The sequence below is a fragment of the Solanum lycopersicum genome, chromosome 9 (genome assembly GCF_036512215.1).
Source record: "Solanum lycopersicum chromosome 9, SLM_r2.1".
In the NCBI taxonomy this organism is placed as follows: Eukaryota; Viridiplantae; Streptophyta; class Magnoliopsida; order Solanales; family Solanaceae; genus Solanum; species Solanum lycopersicum.
Window position 1 is genome coordinate 55685957 of NC_090808.1, and position 23273 is coordinate 55709229.

The following is a 23273-nucleotide window of genomic DNA, read 5'->3' on the forward strand; positions in this document are numbered from 1 at the left end:
TATAGACACAACCTTCACAAAATCCAAGATCATCAATTTTAGGCAGCCCAATGACCATATTCTTTTGACCGGACAACTTCAGCCCTTTAACATTCAGATGTCCGTACCTTAGATGCCATAAACTAGTATCACTAGTTTTCTCAATTAAAGCACAATTTTTTACACAAGACACTTCGGGAACATATGATTTTGTGTCATGGAAATCTTGACAATGCTATGCAAAGATTTCTTATCATAAACCGGGCAACAACAATCGTCAAAAAGAATAGAGCAACCACTATTTATCAGTTTCCCGACACTTAACAAATTATGAGCTAAATTGGGAACATATTTCACATCATGTAGGAGCTTTACATTACCCTAGGTGGTTTTTATGGAAATAGTACCTTTCCCTTCAACCTTCATTAGCCTGTTGTCTCCAAGTCGAACCTCCTTTTTTTGGGATTCATCAAGGTCTTTAAATATGGTTTGAGCACCCACTGTCCATGAACCATACTCCATTAAGGTCATCATCGATAGAAGATTTTTTCATGAATAAATTACTCCCCTCTTCAATTTCCTCTGTGAAATTTGCTTGATTTTGGTCATCCCTCTGCTTGGTCCAGCAATCCACTTCTATGTGGCCTGACTTCTTGCAATATCTACACAGAATGTTATTTCTGTTTTGACGTTGTTCACCAAAATGGCATCTTCCTCTACTGTTTCCATGACCTCGACCTCGATAACCACATCTTCCCCTGCCACGACCACCACCTGAATATTCTTATTTTCCTTTATAAAAGGGATCCCCAATCGCTTGAAAAGCCTTCTCTTCTACCTTTTCATAGGACCTACTGATTCGAACTTCATGGGCTAATAGTGAACTCATTAATTCATCAAAATTATAAGTAGATAGGTCCTTGGATTCTTCTATTGCAGCAAAAACATGATGAAATCCTTTAGTTAAACTTCTCAACACCTTACTCATAACCGTTTAATTATTAACATTTTCACCATATATTCTCATGTGATTAACAATTCCAGACACTCTGGACTTAATTTCCTGCACATATTCTTTTTCTTTCATGGCCAAAGTTTCAAACTCACGATGAAGCTTTTGTATTTTCACAGTAATTACCTTTTTATTGTCCAAATATTCTTGTTTTAGAGTATACCATGCTTGTTTGGAATTAGCAACTGTTGCAATTCTGGGGGAAATTTCATCATCCAATGACTATTGGATGAGAAATAATGTGTTTTCATCTTTCTTGCAAGTCTGCCGTAGTTGATTGTCAGGTTGAGTCGGTGCCAAATTTGGCTCAATATACCCTGTCACCACCAAATCCCATCACTCGTGGGACTTGAACATTTTCTTCATTTTGAGACTCCATAGATGATATTTTTCCCCTTTGAATATAGGAATCAGGGGCTGAGAAGAAAAATTTGAACTGTTGCTCGCCATGGACAGCTCTCACTCTATCGCCAGTTTGTTTGATCTCACCTGCGTTAAGAGAGAAAGGGTTGTTCTCTCTTCCGTTTCTCTAATACCACAATATGTTGGTGACTGAAAAAGGATACAGAGGCAAAGAAAAGAGAATTTCTGAAGTCTTTTGATTGCAGCAAAAAAGGTACAGCAGTGGCCTGTTAAATAGGCCTACAACTAACTAAAATTAGCTAAAAATAAGAAATTAAAAGACAGGAAATAAAAATGCCCACTAAAAGCACCCTATAAACTTGAAAACATCAAATAACTTGATCCTAAATAACTGAACAACTTTACTTTTTACTAGCTAAAAACTAGGAAACATATTGACTATTTTGAAGCACTAATCAACACTTTTCAAATAAATTAACCAAACACAAATTATTATTTTTCAAAAGCGCTTCTCTAAAAAGTTTTTTTTAGAAAGGGATTAAGGAAAAATATACCTTGAAGTATCGTTAATGACATTTGTATACCTTCCTTATACTTTAAGGATGTTAGTGCCCTTACCGTCCAAATTTTGGTGCATATATACGTTTAATATTAACGATGGTACATGCATGCGTCTCAATGTTAATCGTCGATCCATTATTTTATAAACTTCTATCCAAACTTTGGAAAAATCCACTCAAATTATAACAAAATCCATCAAAATTAATATATCCCAAAACCCACAGTCAATTCACTTAATTTAAAATTAAGAGTCTTAAAACACTTAGATCCCATCTGGATTGACTTAAAAAAGTAGTTTTTAAGTCAAAAATAAAAAGTCAAACTAAACAGACTTTTAAGTCAAAAATATAAAAAGTAGGGGGAGATCTACTTTTGGTTTTTGACTTATTTTAAGTTATTTTACCTTGTAAAATGCTTCCTAACTTATCTTAAGTCTATATTTGACTTATTTTAATTTTTTTTATTATATATTTTTCAAACACTTCTAGAAGTCAAAAACTGACTTTAAAAAGTAGGGTTGACCAACTTTAAAGCCAATGCAAACACCCTCTTATTTAGCAACATATCTTTTCCCCAATTTTCATCCCCACACCCTCATCCTCAACAAGTATCCTCTTGTCCTTCCTTGATTCCAATTTTTATTATAAGAGGTCTTTTCGGGGTTTTAATGGCTTCATGACAGGATTCCAAATAATGAGTTAGTGGTGAATCTTCATCTTTCTACTTCTTGATGCAACTCTTCCTATTATAGATCTAGTGGGATTTCATTTCTTACTAATGAAGTTTCAACAAGAAACTTCCCAAAGTCCACGGCGGCAAAGACACTGATGGATAGTTAGATGGAAGCAAGTGCAAAATCGTAATGAATGACAGTGAGATCCATAAGATTCCTCATATTCAAAGTTAGATTCATCTCCTTGTCTTTCTGCTTCAACTCCATCTCCATCGTTGTCATTTCCATCAATTCGTCGTGAAGCTCAATTTTTAATTTCCAAAAGGTAATTTTTTTCCCTTTTCTCAAAGTTAGGGTTTCATCCATTTTTAGTTGCTTAAAAATTTGTAGATATTGATAAAAATTAATCCATAATTTTAAATGTTTTTTACAAAATCTTCAAAATATTAATCTTGGTTTAGTCTATTGTTCAGTACAATTGTTTGAGTCAAATTGACATCAGTAATAGGTTGTTAATTGTTTGCGACATTGTTTAAATTGTATAAGTTATGCTTTGTTTTATCAATTTATTATAGTTGCATTTGTTGTGGTGTGTTGTCTGAATATTAATCTTATTATCTCAACCTCCAATATATAGCATGGTGAAGGTGACATATGACGTTTGACCTATAGTTCACATCTTCCCATTAATAACAAGTGTAGATTTATTAATAGATTACTCTATTGCTTCAACAATTACTAACTGTGCTAGTTTTAGATCTCTAACATGTCCTTGTTGCTCAACACTAGCCAAGAAAATAAGCTTCTTAATTATTATCCATAAATAAACTCCTTCAATCGTCTATGTTGCAGAAGGATATGATAGAGGAGGAACGACATCCTACACCTAGTGAAGGAGACATTTTCAATTGTTGAGTCTTCCAGTTAGTCCTTCAATTGATATTTTCTTTAAGAAGTTCATTAGGTATGAAAATTAAAGTTTTGAGTAAATGATTGATATGTATTCAGATTTATGATGGTTTATATTGTTAAGTCAGAATTATGCAAGTTTTTTTTTTGAATTTAGAAAGGTATTAGAAGAACATAAATTGCAAAAATTCATTCGATCTTCTATTTTCGGAAGCTACTTATAACTTAAATATGTGAGTAATAGATTTTATATGAGCATAGTTTATCAACTTCTTTGACATCGAATTAGTAGCAATAAAACATAGGAAGTTTAGATAAGTTGTAGTCTCGTTGCGATTTATTTTGGCATGAAAAAGTTTGTTGTCATCACTAACATAAATTATCACAATGTAGATATGTATGATAATGTAAAATTTTCAACTAAGACAAAAAGGAGATTACAAAAAATTCTTAATGAGATGGAAAAGAGTTGCAAGAGAAATTAGTTGATTGAGCATCACAAAACCAAAGATGTTAGTAAAGGGGAAAAAAAATGTTGTACTTACTTTAATTTTTTCAAAGAATTCTTAGTGGAAAAGATTACAAAATAAATATTTTTAAGAAATGAACTTTACTCTCGGCCGATAGATAAATATTTTATGTTTATCCATGGGCCTTATTAACTATGATATTACAATTAACCATCTATTGCAAGTGGTGAAGCCCTATATGAAGACCACCAATCTTTATGGATTTTCATGAGCCTTTATGGTAAATATAATTTATTTTAGTCCATATTTATTTTTTCATTATTTTTTGGATGCATCCAATATATTGCTCTCTTTTTGAGATAATTTTATGTGATGTTTGTATTTGAGGTTGTTCCTTTACTTCGAAAAAGTATAAGGTATTTTTTTGGAACAACTGTCTTCACCAAGAAATTTTTTGTGGTGAATGATAATGAATTGGTTTAGATTAATGAGTTGTTTGATGCCTCCGAGGACTTAGTAAGCATCATTCTTTAATTTAATATACGAACACTAAATTCTATTTGTTGCTATACATATGCCACCAAATTGTTATTGTTATTTAGAAATAAAAAGCTAAACATGTTGGGTAGGTCAAAATCACTTGTTATTATTACTAACAAGAAATTAGATGGGGAAAATATAGTAATTGTATATTATTCTAGAAATATCATTTCAATAATCTGTTTGCTTCAAGTTATGTAAACCCTAGGCCACAACTCCTATATATCCATACATTTTTCTGCACATGATATTTTTCTTATTTTACAAAAGTAAATAAGGAAATTCAAGTATCTAACACATCATGTACCCCCACCCCCACCCCTTTTCAACTTGAAGACCATTGTTGAAATGAATAGTTTTTTTTATGTTTGCAATAGCGATTCAAGCCGCTTCTCTATTTTATTTCTGTTGAGATTGGACTTTCTCTTACTATAACTGCTTCTCTTGCAACTTAAACATTTTCTTCATTTGAAGATCATATAAGCATATTATTTCTTTTACTTCAAGACTCTTTTTTAAACAAATGCGTACCAAGAATTTATATTTTAAATGTCTTTGTACGGGCCAGTTTGAAGAGGAGTGATGAAGTAAAAAAAAAGTAATATGCTTATATGATCTTCAAATTAAAAAATTAAATTCTTGGTGAAGTGTTTGCTAAAAAAGAGAAGAAAGAAATAGTTAAAGTTGCAGGAAAAGCACTTGCAAGAAAGAGATTTGTACTTTACATCAAAAGTTTGCAGGATCCCTATTGCATACTTCAAGAAAACTGTTAATTTCGAAAATTATCTTCAAGTTGAAAGGGATTTTTTGGTGATTATAAATAATGCAAGTTTATGATAAAGTAAAGAGTACTTTACATGTTTTCTCAAAAAAAAAAAGGGGGGGACATGATGATATGTTAAATACTTGAATTTCTTCCTTGTTTACTTTTGTGAAATGAATAATTATCAGGTGCAAAGAAATATATGGATATAAAGGAGTTGTTGCCTGGAGTTCACATAATTTTAAGCAAATAGATTATTGATATTTTTGGAATAATAATAATATATAGTACATTAACTATATAATTCCAAAACTTTTTGTTAGTATTATGACAAGTGATTTTGACCTATCCAACATTTTAGTTTTTTTATTTCTAAATATCAATAAAAATGTGGTCGCACATACGCATAAGATATTTATCAAAGTATTAGATGCACAGAAATTTTCTTGCTTAAACATAAATAACCTTAATTAACTATATCCAAAGGTTATAAAATTAGTCTTTAAAATCATATTTTACCCTACTTATTCAAATGACATGACTATATTTGATTGGTTAGAACACGTCACATGTTCATATGCAACACATTTAATTTTTTGGCATTTTACTGGACTAGGCATTCCATGTTATCTGGACATGTAGCATGATCCTATTGATTTGTTCATTTGACTTTGCGCGTCCTTTCATTTAACGGGACACATTACATAAAACTGCATTTTTAGAATAAAATGATACAATAGGTCCATCATTTATTTCGAAAATAAATAAATCATACCAACAAAATTGGACTTTGATTAAATTTATATTAATTAAAATTAAATAATTAATTCATGATATTATTTTAAATTCATATATATCTTAAATTTAATATAATTTAAATCATTTCATAAATTTATATTTAATAGGGTTTAAATAGTTACAATAGTTCTCTAGACATCATGAGAATATAGAGAGTTGCGTTTTTATTCTTTATCAAACATCTAAAATGGAAAGTAGTGTCATGCATGAATAATAAATACAATGAATGTAATAAGGAGGTATTATATATTAGCTAGATTCCACTAACCAAAAATATAAGTACACTAATTAATACCATCACAACAAATGAAATTTTTAAGTCACTAAATTTTGAATTTTAACTTAAAAATCACTGAATTATGAGTGTTGTAACACTCCAAAAATTTCTAAGTTAAGACTAAAATCATTCTTTATTGATGAATAAGATCGTATAGAGTGATTCTTAAATTATCTATAAGTGTAAAGGTCAATTATTTAGCGTTGAAATGCATTTGTATATGAATTAAGGTGACTCGAATCCCTTAGCACAAATTTGAGTTGAAAGTTTTCATACCGAAAAAGTTTTGATGTAAGATTCTATATGTGTCAACTTCAAACGATCATATCGTTAGAATTAAAGAGTTACATAGACCATAACCTATCAAATTAAAGATATTTGAATCTTCTTTCCAACAACACAAATTTTGTAATAATTCACGTTTTAAGTAAAACATTATTAAAATTTTAGTAATATTATATAATATAGTGACGAATTATCCAATGGAAAAATATTAAGAAGGGTTGTTTTCGTCTTTTTACCTCTAATAAAATCCTAAAAGAAGACTAATTGAAGGCCTAAATCGATGAGATTTTCATCTCTTAATTCAACATTTTCTTCTCTGTCAAACCGTAAGGCAGAAACCTAAGGAAAAATCAAAGTAGAAGACTTTCATTCAAGATTCTTCTTCAAGGTAAATTCTTCTTCAAGAATTTCATTATTTCAAACTCAAATTACTGAATACAATTACGAATCATTAATAAGAATCTAACACTTGGTCATAAAGTTTCAAGAAACTAATTCAAGGCTTATAATCAAGTTCCTCTTCAAGATTTCTCAAAAACTTTGTTCTTCAAGGTATGTAAGACTATAATAATGTTGCACTAGTCCATCGTCACACCCTACATCAACTTTCAAATCAGTAAAACAGTAATCTAGGATTCTATCCTTTGATTTGAGTATTCTTGAGTTGAGTTAATTTTGAGTTAGATCTTTGGCTCTTGATTATTTTTGAAACTTTATTCCTAATTATATTGAATTGATATATGTTATCTATTGAGATTCTTGAGTTGATTCGTTCATGCCAATATTTCAACATGAACCGTATGAATGGATTATTTTTTAGATGAGTAGTATCGTCGAGCTTTGAGTTATTGAGTTTTGAGTATTGAGTTTTTTTATATTGTCATTGAGATCTTTGAATTGAGTTTTTCATGTCTATATTTCCGCATGAACCCTATTTTGCGTTATACATTTTGTGAAACTTTTAAAGCCAACATTTTGTTTAAAACTAAAATTTTGAGAAAGTATAGAGAAGTTAGAGAAAGAGTTTTAAAGAGATTATTTGAGTAAAATTTAAGGGAACTAAATAGTCCCAAATGTATCATTTTGTTACATTGAGAAAAGAAAAACTTTTTTTACTAATAAGAATTTATGAGTGCAAAGATATTTCAGAGATGTTACATCTTCTAAGGAATTATTTTGAGTAATTACCTAAAAACAAAGAAAGAGGAATGTTTATACATTTGAGCATGAATATATATATTTATTGAAGTGGTATTGAGCACCGATATTGAGATGAGTTCACACAATTTAAAATCCCCATAAACCATGTCCGCCAACATGGATAAAGAATCATACTTTTTAGATGAAACTTTCTTGTTTTTCTTGTATAAACATCAATAACCTTAATTATCTATAGCCAAAGGTTATAAAAGTAGGCTATGAAATCATAACTTACCTAGCTTATTTAAAGGACATGACGATATTTGATTGGTCAGAACATGTCATCATGTGTACATGTGTGACACATTTTTTGGCCTTTATTTGACTATGCATGTCATGTTACTTTGACATGTATTATGATCATATTTACTTATTATTTTGACTTTTGTGTTTCCTATCATTTCACGGGACACATGACTATATCTTTAGGATGAAATGATACATTAACATAGCAAAATAGGTTCATCATTTGTTGTAAAAATCAATAAATCAGACCAATGAAATTATATTTAAAATAAATTTATTTTTATTGGACTTAAATAATTAATTCCTAAATATTTATTTAAGTTAATATATATTTTAAATTTAATATAATCTAAATCATTTTATATTCAATAAGTTTTAAATAATTACAATAGTAGTCTAAACATCATGAGAATATAGAGAGTTACTTTGTATTCTTTATTTTCAAATTTTAAAAATAAATAATCAGTTCCCTGATTTCCCAAGAAGCAATATTTAATCACAATCTGCTCTAACAACATGGTTAAGCATTAAATAAAAACAAAGTTAGAGATCTAACCTAACATTGCAAAGAACGTAAAAACTTATACGACCACAAAATAAACTCTCGATCGCCAAGCAAAATAACAAAATTTGCATTAACATAAGCTTATTATAACTATGTTATAACATGCATATACTAATTAAATAAAATTTAAAATGTAATACCTTAGTTGAGAATCCCAAATAGAGTAACAAGAAGTTGATGCGTACTAATACTCTTCAATCAAAGTTCTTATTAAGCAAAGGCCAATTCAAGAAATGAAGAAAAAACACGAACTGACCATTTCACAAAACATACAATTGTTGACGGAAAGACTATAGATCAAATCTTATTTTCCGTGTTGATACCTGCTTGACGAAAGTCTTTCTTAGGCTTTGTTCTAATTTGAAGGTTCGAATGTTGAAATGAGAATTTTTTTTACCAAATTTATAGTGATAGAGTTTCAAACTAGAATATTCGTTCTTCCAAGAAACTTTAAAAATTAACAATTAGAAAGAACCCAATTAATTAAGGGTAACAGAAGAATATAAAGAATTAACTTCCCTAATCTCAAAAATCAAATCCCATCTGTGCATGTTTAGTCTCCTTCCATAATCTAGATAGATCCAATTTTGTTTTTCTTATTGAAATGTGTGAATAGAAGTCTTACCTGTATCAAAAAAGTTGTATTCTTTTATATTACTTCAATTCTATACCTTCTTTGTCAACTTTCAACTGTTATAATTAATTTTTTCGAACGTTAATTTGATCAATTTTCAAAATAAAATCAGATTACTTATTTGATATTTTTTAAAAAAATATATATTTTTATATTTTAAATTCTATATGAAAAGTACTATAAATATTTATTATTTGCATATTAACATGATGAAAAAATATATCGTAAAATTGTTAGTCAAAATTCTTATATTTTAATCTAATAAAGAAATACATGACAATTGAAAGTAAATTGATGAATATTAGTTTAATATTATATTGAGTATAATTGTTGCATATTAACTTATCATTATACTAAATATAATTAATTTATATTAGTTGATCACCTTACTAAATCAATAAAACTTTAATAATTTTTTTACTACTCTTGCAATTAATTTTATTTTTGAAAGTATTTATGTTTATTTGTATAATTCACAAGAAGTATTTTAAGGCGTGAACTAGAAAAATAATTTTCTTATTTATGTTTTTTAAGCACTGCAAAAAATTAATAGAGATCAACTTATATTAGACGAATGGAGTACTTCACATATACAACGCCTTATTATATATTATATCAATGATATACTATGTGGCCTAAGAATGCCACAAACTTAAGCCAAAATTCGGACTTGGAGAACTTGGAATATAGCTCCTTATCTGTCAATATCTGAAGAACTATCCTTAGGTGACTAGAATGATCTTCTTCATTCCTTGAATAGATCAGTATATCATCAATGAAGACGATGAAAAACACATCTAAATAAGATTTGAAGAATCTGTTCATAAGATCCATAAACTTTGCTGGTGCATTCATTAAACCAAAGGACAGAACCAGAAATTCATAATGCCCACCTTGTTCTAAAAGCCGTCTTGGGAATATTATATTCCCTAACCTTTAACTAATGATAGTCACATCTGAGGTCAATCTTGGAAAAACAAGATGCACCCTGAATTCGGTCGAAGAGATCATCTATCCTTGGAAGAGGATATTTATTTTTATGGTCACCTTATTCAACAAACTATAATGTATGCACATCCTAAGAGACCTATCTGTCTTCCTAACATATAAGATCGGAGCGCCCCATGGTGAGACACTTGGTCGGATGAAACCCATTTCTAACAGATATTTCAACTGTTCCTTCAGCCGTTTTAACTCTACTGGTGCCATTTTGTATGGTGGAATAGTCTTAAGACGATTATCCGGGATGATGTCTATGTTGAAGTCTATCTCTTTTTCAGGAGGGACTATGTGTAGGTCATCAGGAAAGAGTTGTGGAAATTCACTGACTGTATAAACTGGATGAAGGGAAGGTACCTCGACACTTGAGTCATTAACTCTGACTAAGTGATATATACATCCCTTAAAGACTAACTTTCTCACCTTAAGGTACAAAATGAAAGAACTCTTAGGCACTGCTGAACTACTAGCTCACTCTATGACTGGCTCGTTTGGAATTTAGAACTTGACAACTCGAGTTCTGCAATCTATTGATGCATAAAAGGCATGGTACTAGTCCATACCTAGAATTACATCAAAATCTACCATGTCTAACTCTATTAAATCAGCCATGGTACTCTTGTGACTGAAGGCAACAGGACAATCATGATAGACTCTTTTTGCTAGAATGAATTCACCAACATGTGTGGACACACCGAATGGTTCTCTAAGTTGTTTAGGAGAAAACTCAAAGTTCATAGCAACATACAAACTTACAAAACATAAAATAGCTCCTGGGTCTAATAATGCACAAAAAGTAAAGTCAAAGACTTGAATCATATCAGTGAAAACATTTGGAGAATTCTCTTGTTCGTGGAGATTAATAAGAGTGTACAAGTGGTTTGTTCCTCCGCCTGTACCAGAAGTAGCTCCACTAGGTGCTCTGTTTGGTGAAGCAACTGATGAAGACTGAGCTCTGTTGCCCCCATTACCACCGCTCTGATTACTCTTGGGTCATTCTATCATGAAATGTCTGGTCTGACCACACTTGAAACAACCCGCGGAGCCTTCGAGACAGATGCTGGAGTGATTCCTACCACACTTGGCACATGCAGGAGGTTTAGTACTTCCTGGCGCCACACAACCTTGAGACTGAGTCGGTCTAGCCTTGAAATTTTGTGAGTTATGTCCACTACACTCACCTCTGTTTCTGGGCGCTGATGCACTAATAGGTGATGGTGAATGTCTCTTTGATTCCTGAAAGTGTGGTCGACTTGAACCACCTTCCTGTTGGCCAGACTCATTCCAGTCTTTTTCTTTATGTTCTGGTACTCTTCTTTGTCCTTCACCTTTTTTTCTTTGACTTGTTGCACATATAATATCAGTCTGGATATGTCCATGTCACCTATCAACATGGTAGCCCTACTTTCTTACTTGAATCATGACCCAACCCATCAACAAACAGACTCATTCTACTCCGTATGTGATTCACCACCTCTGGATCATATCGAGACAATTGGGTGAACTTCAACCCATATTCATGAACACTCATGGAGTCCTGTTTTAGAGTGAGGAACTCCCTCATCTTGGCTTCCTTCAGTTCTTCAGGAATAAACTCCCTAAAAAGGCTTCTTCAAATCAAATCCAACCTGGATGTGGTGCATCCTCAGCTCTACCATCCTTCCATTGATCAAACCAGGTTCTAGACACACCCTTCAATTGATATGCAGCTAATTCAACTCTCTCCACATCAACCACATGAATTACCTTAAATACCTTCTTAAACTTTTCTATGAAGTTCTACGGATCTCCATTAGTGTTCGATCCAGTGAAGGGGATTCATCATAAGGAACTCACGAATTCTCGAGGTGTTAGGACTTTCCTGTAGAGCTCCTCTATGTTGTCCTACTTGGTTAGTCACTGCTTGGCTCAACATTCGGATAGCCTCGCGAAACTCAGTATCGGTAAGCTCTCATTGGGGTTGTACCTCAAGTGCATTTAAAACCTTTTGTTCCTCAACATTTATTTGTGGTCGACCTCAATTACCCTTCTTGGAAGCATGATGATCTGAAAAATACGTGTCAGCACAAATTAGAGAGAGAGACTTTAGAGATAAATTCTTCACACAAAAGAAGATGAAAGAAATGAAACATTCCTAAATGTTGTAGCCTCCTAATCATAGATGTGACATGCTTCACATCAATGACTAAGACTCTAATGACATAGCATCATAAACTCCCTATGACTCTTGAACTCTATGCTCTGATACTAAGTTTGTCACGCCCCGAGCTTATACCCTGGGCGGGACCGGCACACGAAGACCATTGTTGGACCCCAAGGGAACTCTTGTCCTGACTTACTTAACTCAACGGAAGACTAAACTCAACTGAAGCAAGGATGAAACATATTTTAAGAAATACTTCATATCATAGATCTGGAAAAAATGGCACTTTAAGTCTCAATAACTTAAACAAACTCTAAACAGAATTACTGTCCACGAAGCCTCTAAACTGACTGAAGAGGGATGTTGGGACAGACCCATAACATCCTAAAACTAAACTACTAAAAGTAAATAAATTGGATGTCCTCCGGAAAGCTAAGAGGCTCACCATTGACTTTGGATGTCAATATGGATCAACGAAACGCCCGCATGTTGATCGTGTCTATCCACGTCTGCATCATAAAGCTATGCAGTCCAACGGACATTAGCACATTGAATGTACGAGTATGCAACTTGGTGAACTAACAAATCTAAGGCTTGAAAGAGAGTAAGAATGAATACTTACCTTGGCTCTACTCAACTCATTATCTACTAACTCTTATTCAATATATGCGATTAAAATAAATGCAATGTAAAGAAATGATGACTGAAAGCATGCTTAAATCTTTGAGGGATATATATATATATATATATATATATATATATATATATATATATATATATATATATATATATATATATATATATATATATATATATATATATATATATATATTTATATTTATATTTATATATATAGTATACAATAATGTTTGAGATGTATATAAAATACAAAATTGTTGTGTATCATAATACAGTACTATTGTGTATGAAAATACAATAACTGATGTATATGAAAATACACTACTCTACGGGAGATTCTATAGCCGAAAATCATCACTTAAGAGCTACATTGATGATACAGTGTTACTCAGCCCACGCTGTCCGGCTATCCTAACTTTGTTAGGGTATAGGACATGAACTGCCTAATGGATCCACTAGTAAACTATGAAAAGGGATCATGTAAAAAGTATGACCCTTTTTTACCTATGATGGCTACATTGTTTACACGGAGACTTGAGTTATTTAAACTCGCATCCCCACATCAGTGCTCAATACTACTCCCAAATATATATATATATATATATATATATATATATATATATATATATATATATATATATATAAACTGACTCTTATGTTTTTAAAACGTGCTGGTTCTGTGATTTCAGATTAGTGCTCAAAACTTTTTTTAAAAATGAAAAAGCTCTTTGGAAATCATATTTTCCTCTTTCTTGTATTAAAACTAGTCATAGGCTTTGTGGAAGTCTAGCTTTCCTTCCTTCTCAAAAGTTTGAAAAAAAAATAGTTTGAACTCATAGTGACTACTTAGTTCCCTTATAACTCCTGAGAATGGAAATCAACTTGATACTCTTTGCTTACTTGAAACTTAAATCTTAGGGAATACTAAGCTCCCTTATAAACTTTTGAGAAATGAAATCAAGTCTCTACTCTTTCTTGACTTGAACTTTAAGTCTTTTAAAATAAAGTGAAAACGTTTGTAAAAGTCTTTAGCATACTTTATAACTTTACTTTGACTTATTTTATAACTTCTAGACTTGAATCTTAACTTCCTTGACTTTGATCTTGACTTTCGTTGATTTGATGTATGGATTTAAGGATCTTGATCTCATGTTTATAGATGACTTCATGATGTTTAGATGTACATTAAAGTGTTGAAATCAACTAGGAATAAAGGGTTCATCACTTATGAACTAGTACGAAAAGATAGGGAAAGAACGGGGTCTCCAGGGGGTATTGGATTTCTATGAGAGGTGTGGAGCGCCAGGGCCTGTCGGAAAGAGGTTGTCCTCCGTCGCGGCGCACCAGATCATGATGGACAGACTTTGTCCTGAGGCGCGGCGCCCTAGTGTCTATTAGACGGATTTTCCAACTTTCTTCTTCATTTTCATCACTAAACCTTCCCAAACTCCCATGGGTTCCACCTTCAAACACTTAGGATCCTAAATTAACTCATTATCCAATAGTTTAGACCTGAAAACAGTCTGGAAACAAGAACCCAACTACTAGAGATCAACTACAAATCAACCAACAAGATTTCACAACGTTTCATCAAGAATTTCATGTTCATCATTCTCTAATTCAAACTTTACTGAACTGAAACAATTTGGGTGTGGGTGTAAGAATCCAACACGGAGTGATCTCACATACCTTGTTAAGGATCACCGCCGACGAAATCCACGAACGAATTGTTGGCATTTTCGCATCTTCTTCTCCCTTCTCCTTTTTTTCTCCAATGTCTCAAAGCCCTAACTTATTTTCTAAATGTGAAAAGTGATTGGGATCAGCTTAGAACCCAATTTATTACTCTTAAAACGAAAATAATAATTAATTTAGGAAAAGACTAAAACACCCTTTACAAATCCAGATTTGGAATTTTCTGTGCTCAACGTCCCAACTTCCGGAAGTCATATCTCCCTCATACAACCTCGAAATTTTGCAAACTTGATGTCGTTTGAAAGATGTACCGATGAGTTTTCCAGTCATATAAAGAAGGCATAATACATATATTGGACCTTAAACTTGACTTTAAATTTTAACTTAGACCTCAGAATTCATATTGCACAAATAGACGGTTTAACTTTCCTTTCTTTAAATATATAAACACGCGATTCCTACCTGGCAAACTGCGTGAAAGTCACGCATTTTCTGCGAGTGATGGGTAATTTTCGAGGCCCACAACGGTAAAAAAATGTTGAAATGATAATTCTACCCTTAATGAATCTCTTTTATATTAATTAAAATTAATTTTAATTTTTGTTTCAAAATGACGTGTTATATATTTTTTTTTAAAAAAGACGTGTAAAATGTTTAATTAGTTGGCAAACACTGATTGGCTCAGTAATATACGTGGGAGCATTTGCATTTCATGCACTTTGGCTTCAAAAATCGCGTGTTTATTTATTGAAAAATAGGATAGTTAAAGTGTCTATTCGTGCACTATGAAAGTTTGAGATCAAAGTTAAAATTTGAAGTCATTTTAGGGTCCAATATATGTATTATGCCCATAGAGAACTCATCCAAACTCATCCTGGGCTGGAAGTTATGGCCATTTGAAAATACTCAAAACTCACTTTTAAAATGTGGAGATTTTCCAGATTCCTTTACTTATTTCTCAATTTGATTATTCTTGTTTTTTCTTATATTAACCTTAGATGTTACATAAGCAACAACACTACATCCAAATATTATAAAAAGATGAGAAATACAAAAAAGTCACCTAACAAACTGATGTGTTGTCAAAAGTTATGATAAAACCAATTATGCATGAATTGAATGTGGATATATATTGGAACTGATGTGTTGTCAAAAGGAACTAAGTATTCCGTGAAAGTTTATAAATGTTTTCACATTTAAGTTAAGAACGGAAACAGAGATTTCCAAAGAGCTTTCGGGCTACTTTTCAGATAAGAGTAATCGCTTTCTAAATAAAGTAAGAAAGGAAACTGAGATTCTCAATATAGCCTTTTGAGCTAAGTTTTGAGTACTAATCTCAAATCACAGAAATAAGTAGTTATATTTTAAAAACGTAGAATTACAAATGAAGCAACAACACTTCATCAAAATATTATAAAAAGATGAGAAATACGAAAAAGTTACCAAACGAACGGATGTGGTGTCAAAAGGAATGACAAAATCAATTATGCACATCAAAAATATTTTTTTAAAAAAATTGTGTTACACCAACCAAACGAAGGTTTTTATCAATTGTTCTCCTTCTCTTTAAAATTGTAATCCTAAAAATGCTACATTCTTTGCAAATTGGCAGTATTTGATATGAATTAATATAAATATATTATAATTCAATTAAGTTGGAAGCACAAAATGCAGAACAATTTTCTAAATCATCTGATACAATAAGTGGCATTTTAATATGAGTGAGTAGAAAGACTAAGCCATATTATTATAATGTATTATTCGAAAAAGTACTTCAATTTTTATTTTTATAAGTTTGTCTATAAGAGTTCCAATAAGAGTAGATGCAAAGACTTGATTACAATATTATTTATTTATTATACCATATAGTATCATTTAGTTTTTAAAATGTTTAACTTGAAGACTTATGTCTCTATGGAATAATATTATTAGAGTACGATATATATTCTTATATTTATACGTTGAATCACGTAAAAATCACAAGATTTGCAAACAGACTTTTTTTAATTTGCATTTTTATTTGTAATTGTTTAAAAATAAGTTAGTCTTAGGGGTATAAAATTACATTTTTATGAGTATATAATTCAAATTTTTAACTTAAAATTCAAAAGAAAAGGAAAAGGAAAAGTCAAAACCCTAAACCTTGTGAAATGCAAAGGATGTAATAAAGTTCTTTTTAGTATTTAAAAACTTTTATACTCCCTTCATATGTGAGTTGGAACACACCCGTCACATTCTTAAATAAGCAATAATTAAAAGAGTAATTATATTTTACCATTATTAATTCAATATTTTGACAAATGTATTGGGGAAATGAATTGTACTTCCTATAATCTATATATTAAGAGCCTGTTTGGCTCAGCTTAAAAGTTGGTCAAACTGACTTAAAAGTTGGTTTTTGACTTATTTAGCTGTTTGGCAATACTCAAAATAACTTATTTTAAGTTGAAAAAAACTTATTTTAAGCTAAAAGTTAAAAGTTGGAGTAGTGGTGCTTTTTTTTTCCAGCTTATAAGCTGTTTTAAAATGACCACATTTTTACCTTTTTGCCCTTAATATTTTTATACAATCTCCAATACCCACATAACCCTAACATCTATTTCTTCTATTTTTCCCTTTTCACGTGTGGATGATAGACAATTACTATTACTAATGAATGAAATAAAATAAATCTTAAATCTTTCAAGTGATTTATTCAAATTATATATTATTAAAATGTAAAATAAGTTGCACATATAACTTAAATAAAAATTTATATTCCTCTTATAAATAATTTGTGATAATAAAGAAATATGTGAATGATAGACAATTATTATTACCTATGGATGAAACTAAAATAAAATCTTAAATCGTTCTTTGATCTATTCAAACTATATATTTTTAAAATCTATAATAAGTTTATATTCCTCTTATAAATAATTTATGATGAGAAAGAAATATGTGAATAATAGCAAAATATAATTACTTATGGCTGTAAAATATAAATTAATTAACTTTTATTCTGTTAACAACATTTAAGGGTATTGTAGACATTTTGATTTAAAAACCTGTTTATCAGCACTTATTTTCCAAACACATCAATAACTTTTTTTTAACTTCAGCACTTTTATCCAAACGCATAACTTCTTATTTTAAAAATAAGTTTCAGCACTTTCAAAAGTACTTTTTTAAAGCTGCTTTTATTAAGCCCATCCAAACGGGCCCTAAGTGAATTTTTAGGATATAACTCTCCTCTTAAACAAAATATTTAAGGATAGCATTAAAGACTTTTTTTTTTATTAATGTTCCTAAATTATTCTCATAACAAATGTTAACAAGTTAATAACATCATTAAAAGAATGGATAGATATGGAAACAAAAATCCTACTAACAATTATCTTGAACTTTGAAAATTTTAATTTTTTTGAACTATAAAATAACTTTGGACAATTCATTTAATTTTGGACTAGAGAGAATAATCTTAATAGTTCTATTGGTTGATTACCTGGACTTTTATTTCATCTTGTTGGTAAAAGTCCAATTTATTAATAATTGATTGACGGTAAAAGTGGACATCTATTTTTAAAAAAAAAATAAGTAATGGTCAAAGTCATACTAGTATTATGAGTTTTTTTTTCTTTTTACATAAACTATCAACATATATGTGTTAAGCACACATCATTTGAATAGTTGATTGTATATAATATGCACTATGCATTTTAATTCAATAAAAGATGTCATGTTATAATCCACAATGCTCCATATAGTCGGTGGTGAGTCTCCTCTAACTGTAGTAACTTTCTTCTGTGGGTGATTTATGTAGTTATGAACTTCATATAATAGCAACGATTCTCCATATACTATATGACTAAATAATAAAACTTATCTAAATTTATTTTATAATGTAATATATACATACTTCTTTGATTAAATTAAAAATTCAAAAGAAAAGGGAAAAGGAAAAATCAACACCATAAAACCTTATGAAATGTGAAGGCTGTAATAAGGTTTTTTTAAGTAATCAAAAACTTTTATTCCCTTCGTATGTGAGTTGGTACACACTTGTCACATTCTTTAACAAGCAATAATTAAAAGAGTAATTATATTGTATCATTCTTTATATATAATTAATTCAATATTTTGACAAATGTATTGGGGAAATGAATTGTACTTCCTCTACTCTATATACTATGTGAACTGTTTGGATATATTTCTCCTCTTAAGCAAAATATTTAAGGACATAAATACAAGATGCTCTACTAACTAATATTAATTTAGTATTTGTGTAATGTATTTTGCAGATAAAAAATCTAAAGAAATTATCAATCTGTCTTTCAAGGGTTAATAAAATCCCAAATTGCGCTATTAGAATTTTGAACCTTTTCAACATTTGTCCTCTTCATCTTCTTATCGCTTCAATTCAACCCCCAACAATATGTAGAATTCATTCTAATTTTTTAGAAAGGCAACAACACATTCCTGATTCCGCAATGAAGAATCTCTCCAGACTTCCTCACATATTTAACTACTTTCAGGAATTGCCGTTCCGTTCTAATGAAGATGTGGCGGTGGAAGAGAAGGAAGTATTCTTCCGTTTCATGGAAAAAATCAAACTAGAAGGATCTGGGGATGGACAAGTGAGAACACTGGAAGTAGAGATTCATCCTGCAGGGTTAAGGAAGATCGTTGTGAAAAAGGGAAATGCAGCCGGTGAAGATGAGAATGAATTGAATGTGGATACATATTGGAGGTACATATTGACTGCTTCGACTATGCCAGAGCTGGCTGCGGTGGTATTTGTGGATGGAGATCTGATGTGATGGTGCCCAATTATGACCAAGGTCCTGGAGAATTTGATAATGGATCTAGAGGTGTTTGGAGAGACGTTGAACTTGTTGTTGTACAATAGTTAACATTTTCAAATTTTATGAATCAAATAAACAAACTACTAGTACATCAGAGATATGTTTTCTCAAACAAAAATACTTAAACTTCAATCATATATACGATATACCTCAACTTTAGCCACATAAAACTTCAAACATTGTATAAAGTTACACTTTGTGGAGACTAACTTTGAACAATACATGTCCAAAGTTGTTTGAAATAGTACATATGCAAAACAACAATTCCTTGCCAATTGTAACATACATATGTATGTTTACTTAAACAACAAGGTATATAGCCAAATAATGAACAAACTTGGGCTCTTTCTTTTTGAGCATATTCTCATAATAAATAAATGTACCAGTAGCAATATACCAAATCATTTTTATTAAAGGCGGTGCTAAGTTTCACAAGCGTGCCTAAGCTTTTCTGCAAAGATCTCCAGAAATGCGAAGTAAACTGAGCTCCTCTATATGAAATGATAGACAAAGGAATCCCATGCCAGCTCACAATCTCATCAATGTAGAGTCTCGCGTAATCCTCGGCCCTGTAAGTAGACTTCACATGGATAAATTGGGAAGACTTAGTCAATCTTTCAACAATAACCTATATGGAGTCATGTTGCCTCCTAGTCCTCGAAAGACCAACCACGAAGTCCATATTAATGTCCTCCCATTTCCAAGTCGAAACCTCAATATTCTGAGTAAGACCACCAGGCTTAAGATGCTCTACCGTAACCTGCTGACAATTAGGACACTTAGCCACACAGTCTGCAATATCCTTCTTCATGCCATCCCACCAATCAATCTGCTTAAGATCATGATACATTTTGGTAGAACCTGGATGTATGGAATATCTGGAACCATGGGCCTTTGTTACAATCCTAGTCCATAAATTATCTACTTCTGGTACACACAACCGGTTCTGGTATCTAAGTATGCGAAAGACGCATTCATTTCAACAACAGTGAGTCCTTCAGCTAGATCAACAAAGGATCAATATACTGACCCTTTTTGACTTCCACTATCAGGGATGATTCAGAACTAGGGTGAACTGAAACACCTCCACTAGTAGAGTCAACAAACCGCACACCCAGTCTGGCAAGTCTGTTCTTCTCATCCACAACGTGGGTTGTACTCCCCATGCTCATCTTGCTCAAAGTATCAGCAACAACATTAGCCTTACCTGTATGGTAGTGCACATTCATGTCATAATCCTTCAACAGCTCCAACCATCTACATTGACGTAGATTCAACTCTCTTTGTGTGAACACGTACTGGAGACTCTTATGATCTGAACACATCCACATATACTCCATACTGATAATGCCTCCACATCTTCAATGCAAACAGCACAGCTGCAAACTCCAAGTCATGAGTGGGATAATTCTTTTCATGAACCTTGAGTTGTCTGGAAGCATAGGCTATCACCTTACCAACTTGCATAAGAACACATACCAAAACAACCCTAGATGCATCACAATAGACAGTGCAATTCTCGCCACTCTTAGGCAGATTAAGCACCGGGGCTGAAGTGAGTTGTCCTTGAGCTATTGCGATTGTAACATCCTCCATGCGATCGTGAAGCACAAGACCGCATACCATGCGACCACGACCAAGAGCCTCGTGATGCAAAGAATAATTAACGTGCATCACATACAACATATCATCAAACTCCAAGACTCAACAAAATCACCTAATGAACTATCAAGATTCATTCAAAATTTGCACATACACAAACTAGATAAGCTACCCAACCAAACTTAAGGTTCCACACTCAATGAATCTCGAGACACGTATACGAAGTCTCCTTGACCCAGTATCCGTGTAAGTAGCAATAAAGTAACTTTTACTTAAAAACACTAAATTTCCCCCAAACCTCTGAAAATTCAAAGAAGACTTCACGTAGGACTCAAAATTAAATCTAATGGTTTCGTCGAAATTCCAATTCGAGCGTTCAAACTCCAAATGTTGACTTAAGTCTACTCTTGTCCTAATTATACATAAACTTCCACTTCAAGAGATCAAATCCATGAAAGGGTCTCCATATTTGGAAACAACTAAACCTCTAGACAAAATTTTGCATTCCAGAGCTGATAGGATAGACTAAAGTTCCTTCCATGACTCATAGCTCCTATTGTTGCCAAAACCTACTTTTAACAACTTGAGGTCTCCAAAACTCTAAAACTTCAAAAAGTTTTAACTTCCCAATCTGATTTTAAAACCAACATCATAAACTGAAAACCATGACTTGGGCAACTATCGAGAGGGGCAAAATGATAAATTTTCCAAAAAAATTTTTAAAAATGGCCTTCAGGGTCGTCATTACAAGAGGTTCTGATGGTTTAGACACGTACAAGGAAGATGCACAAATGAGTTACTGCAGAATTGTGAGAGGTTGGCTATGAATGGTTTCAAGAGAGTCAGGGTAGGCCGATGATACATTAGGGAGATAAGATTAGGCATGATATATCGCAAATCAATTTTACCAAGGACACGACCTTAGATAGGGATTATGAAGGTTGCAAATTAGGGTAGAAGGTAAGTTAGATAGTTAAGTGTTTCTTCACTTATTTCTTATAGTTAACGGATTATGGAGGTCGCAAATTAGGGTCGTAGTATTATCCTTATAGTTTCTTCTCTTTGAGTTTGGTAACTTTTTTTCGAATAGGTAACAATGATACTTCAACATTAAGGATACATTGGTACCGTTAGAAAATCACAAAAGAACAAAAAGTGTAGTACTTACAAGAATGCTAAGAACTATGAAAGTTGATATGAATCCACTAATCCTATGTCTTTATACCAAAAATATAGATGTTAATTACGTCTTGAATTTTTCCCTTGTTTATTTTAGGAAACTATAATTCCTATTTGTTTAGAAGACCCTTTGTCCTAATAGATTTGGAATAGGAAAATATTACTTTTATAGGATTAGAAAATAGGCTGGAGTGTACTTGGGATCTATATATTGGGGATATAGATATGGATCCTATAACATGGTATATGATACACAATTTAGGCTAAGAGACTCTTATGTATTGTAAGCTTCATCTTTTCTTTCACTAAAGAAAACTCTCTCTGTAGGCCTAACTTAACTTCATTAAAATCCTTTTATTATTCTCTTCTCTATTTTTTTTTGTTTGTGATTGTGTGCTAGTTAATCCACGATAATTCTGCGTCAATAGATATACAATGCAGCTCCATTTAAAATTGTGAATGAAGTTGGATATATATTAAAAATTCCTACTATTTATCTCCTTCAACCTTTGAGTTTGGTTATTATTCATTTCTTTTGTGGTTCAATTATTGTTTTACCTTGTTTTTTTTACTTTTGTTCAAGTTGATTTGTAAGATTGTCTATAGTATCTTGCTATAAGTTTTTCATTATGTTATTTCTTTATAATATCTTGCTATAAGTTTTTCATTATGTTATTTCTTTCTCTGTACTACTTATGACTGTTTTTTATCTTGAGCTGAGGGTCTATCACAAATAGTGTCTCTACCTAGGTAGTAATAAGGTCAAGGTACACTTTACCCTCTTCAAATCTCAATTTGTTGGAATACATTGGCTATTTTTCTGTTGTGGATAATTAAACATTATAAAACAGGTACCTAATGTTTAATTATCCACAACCGTTCCAAATACTTTCAGTA

General features: G+C 31.6%; 1 long non-coding RNA gene across 2 annotated transcripts; it reads left to right on the plus strand.

The window, feature by feature from the left end:
- Positions 1-6895: 6895 nt before the first annotated feature.
- Positions 6896-19693, plus strand: LOC101243739 (uncharacterized). 2 transcript variants are annotated; one of them, XR_003248133.2, is made up of 3 exons: positions 6896-7018; positions 7112-7182; positions 19266-19693. It is a non-coding gene; the product is annotated as an uncharacterized lncRNA (long non-coding RNA). The 2 variants fall into 2 exon arrangements; XR_011211576.1 differs by having other exon boundaries at positions 6896-7182.
- Positions 19694-23273: the final 3580 nt, after the last annotated feature.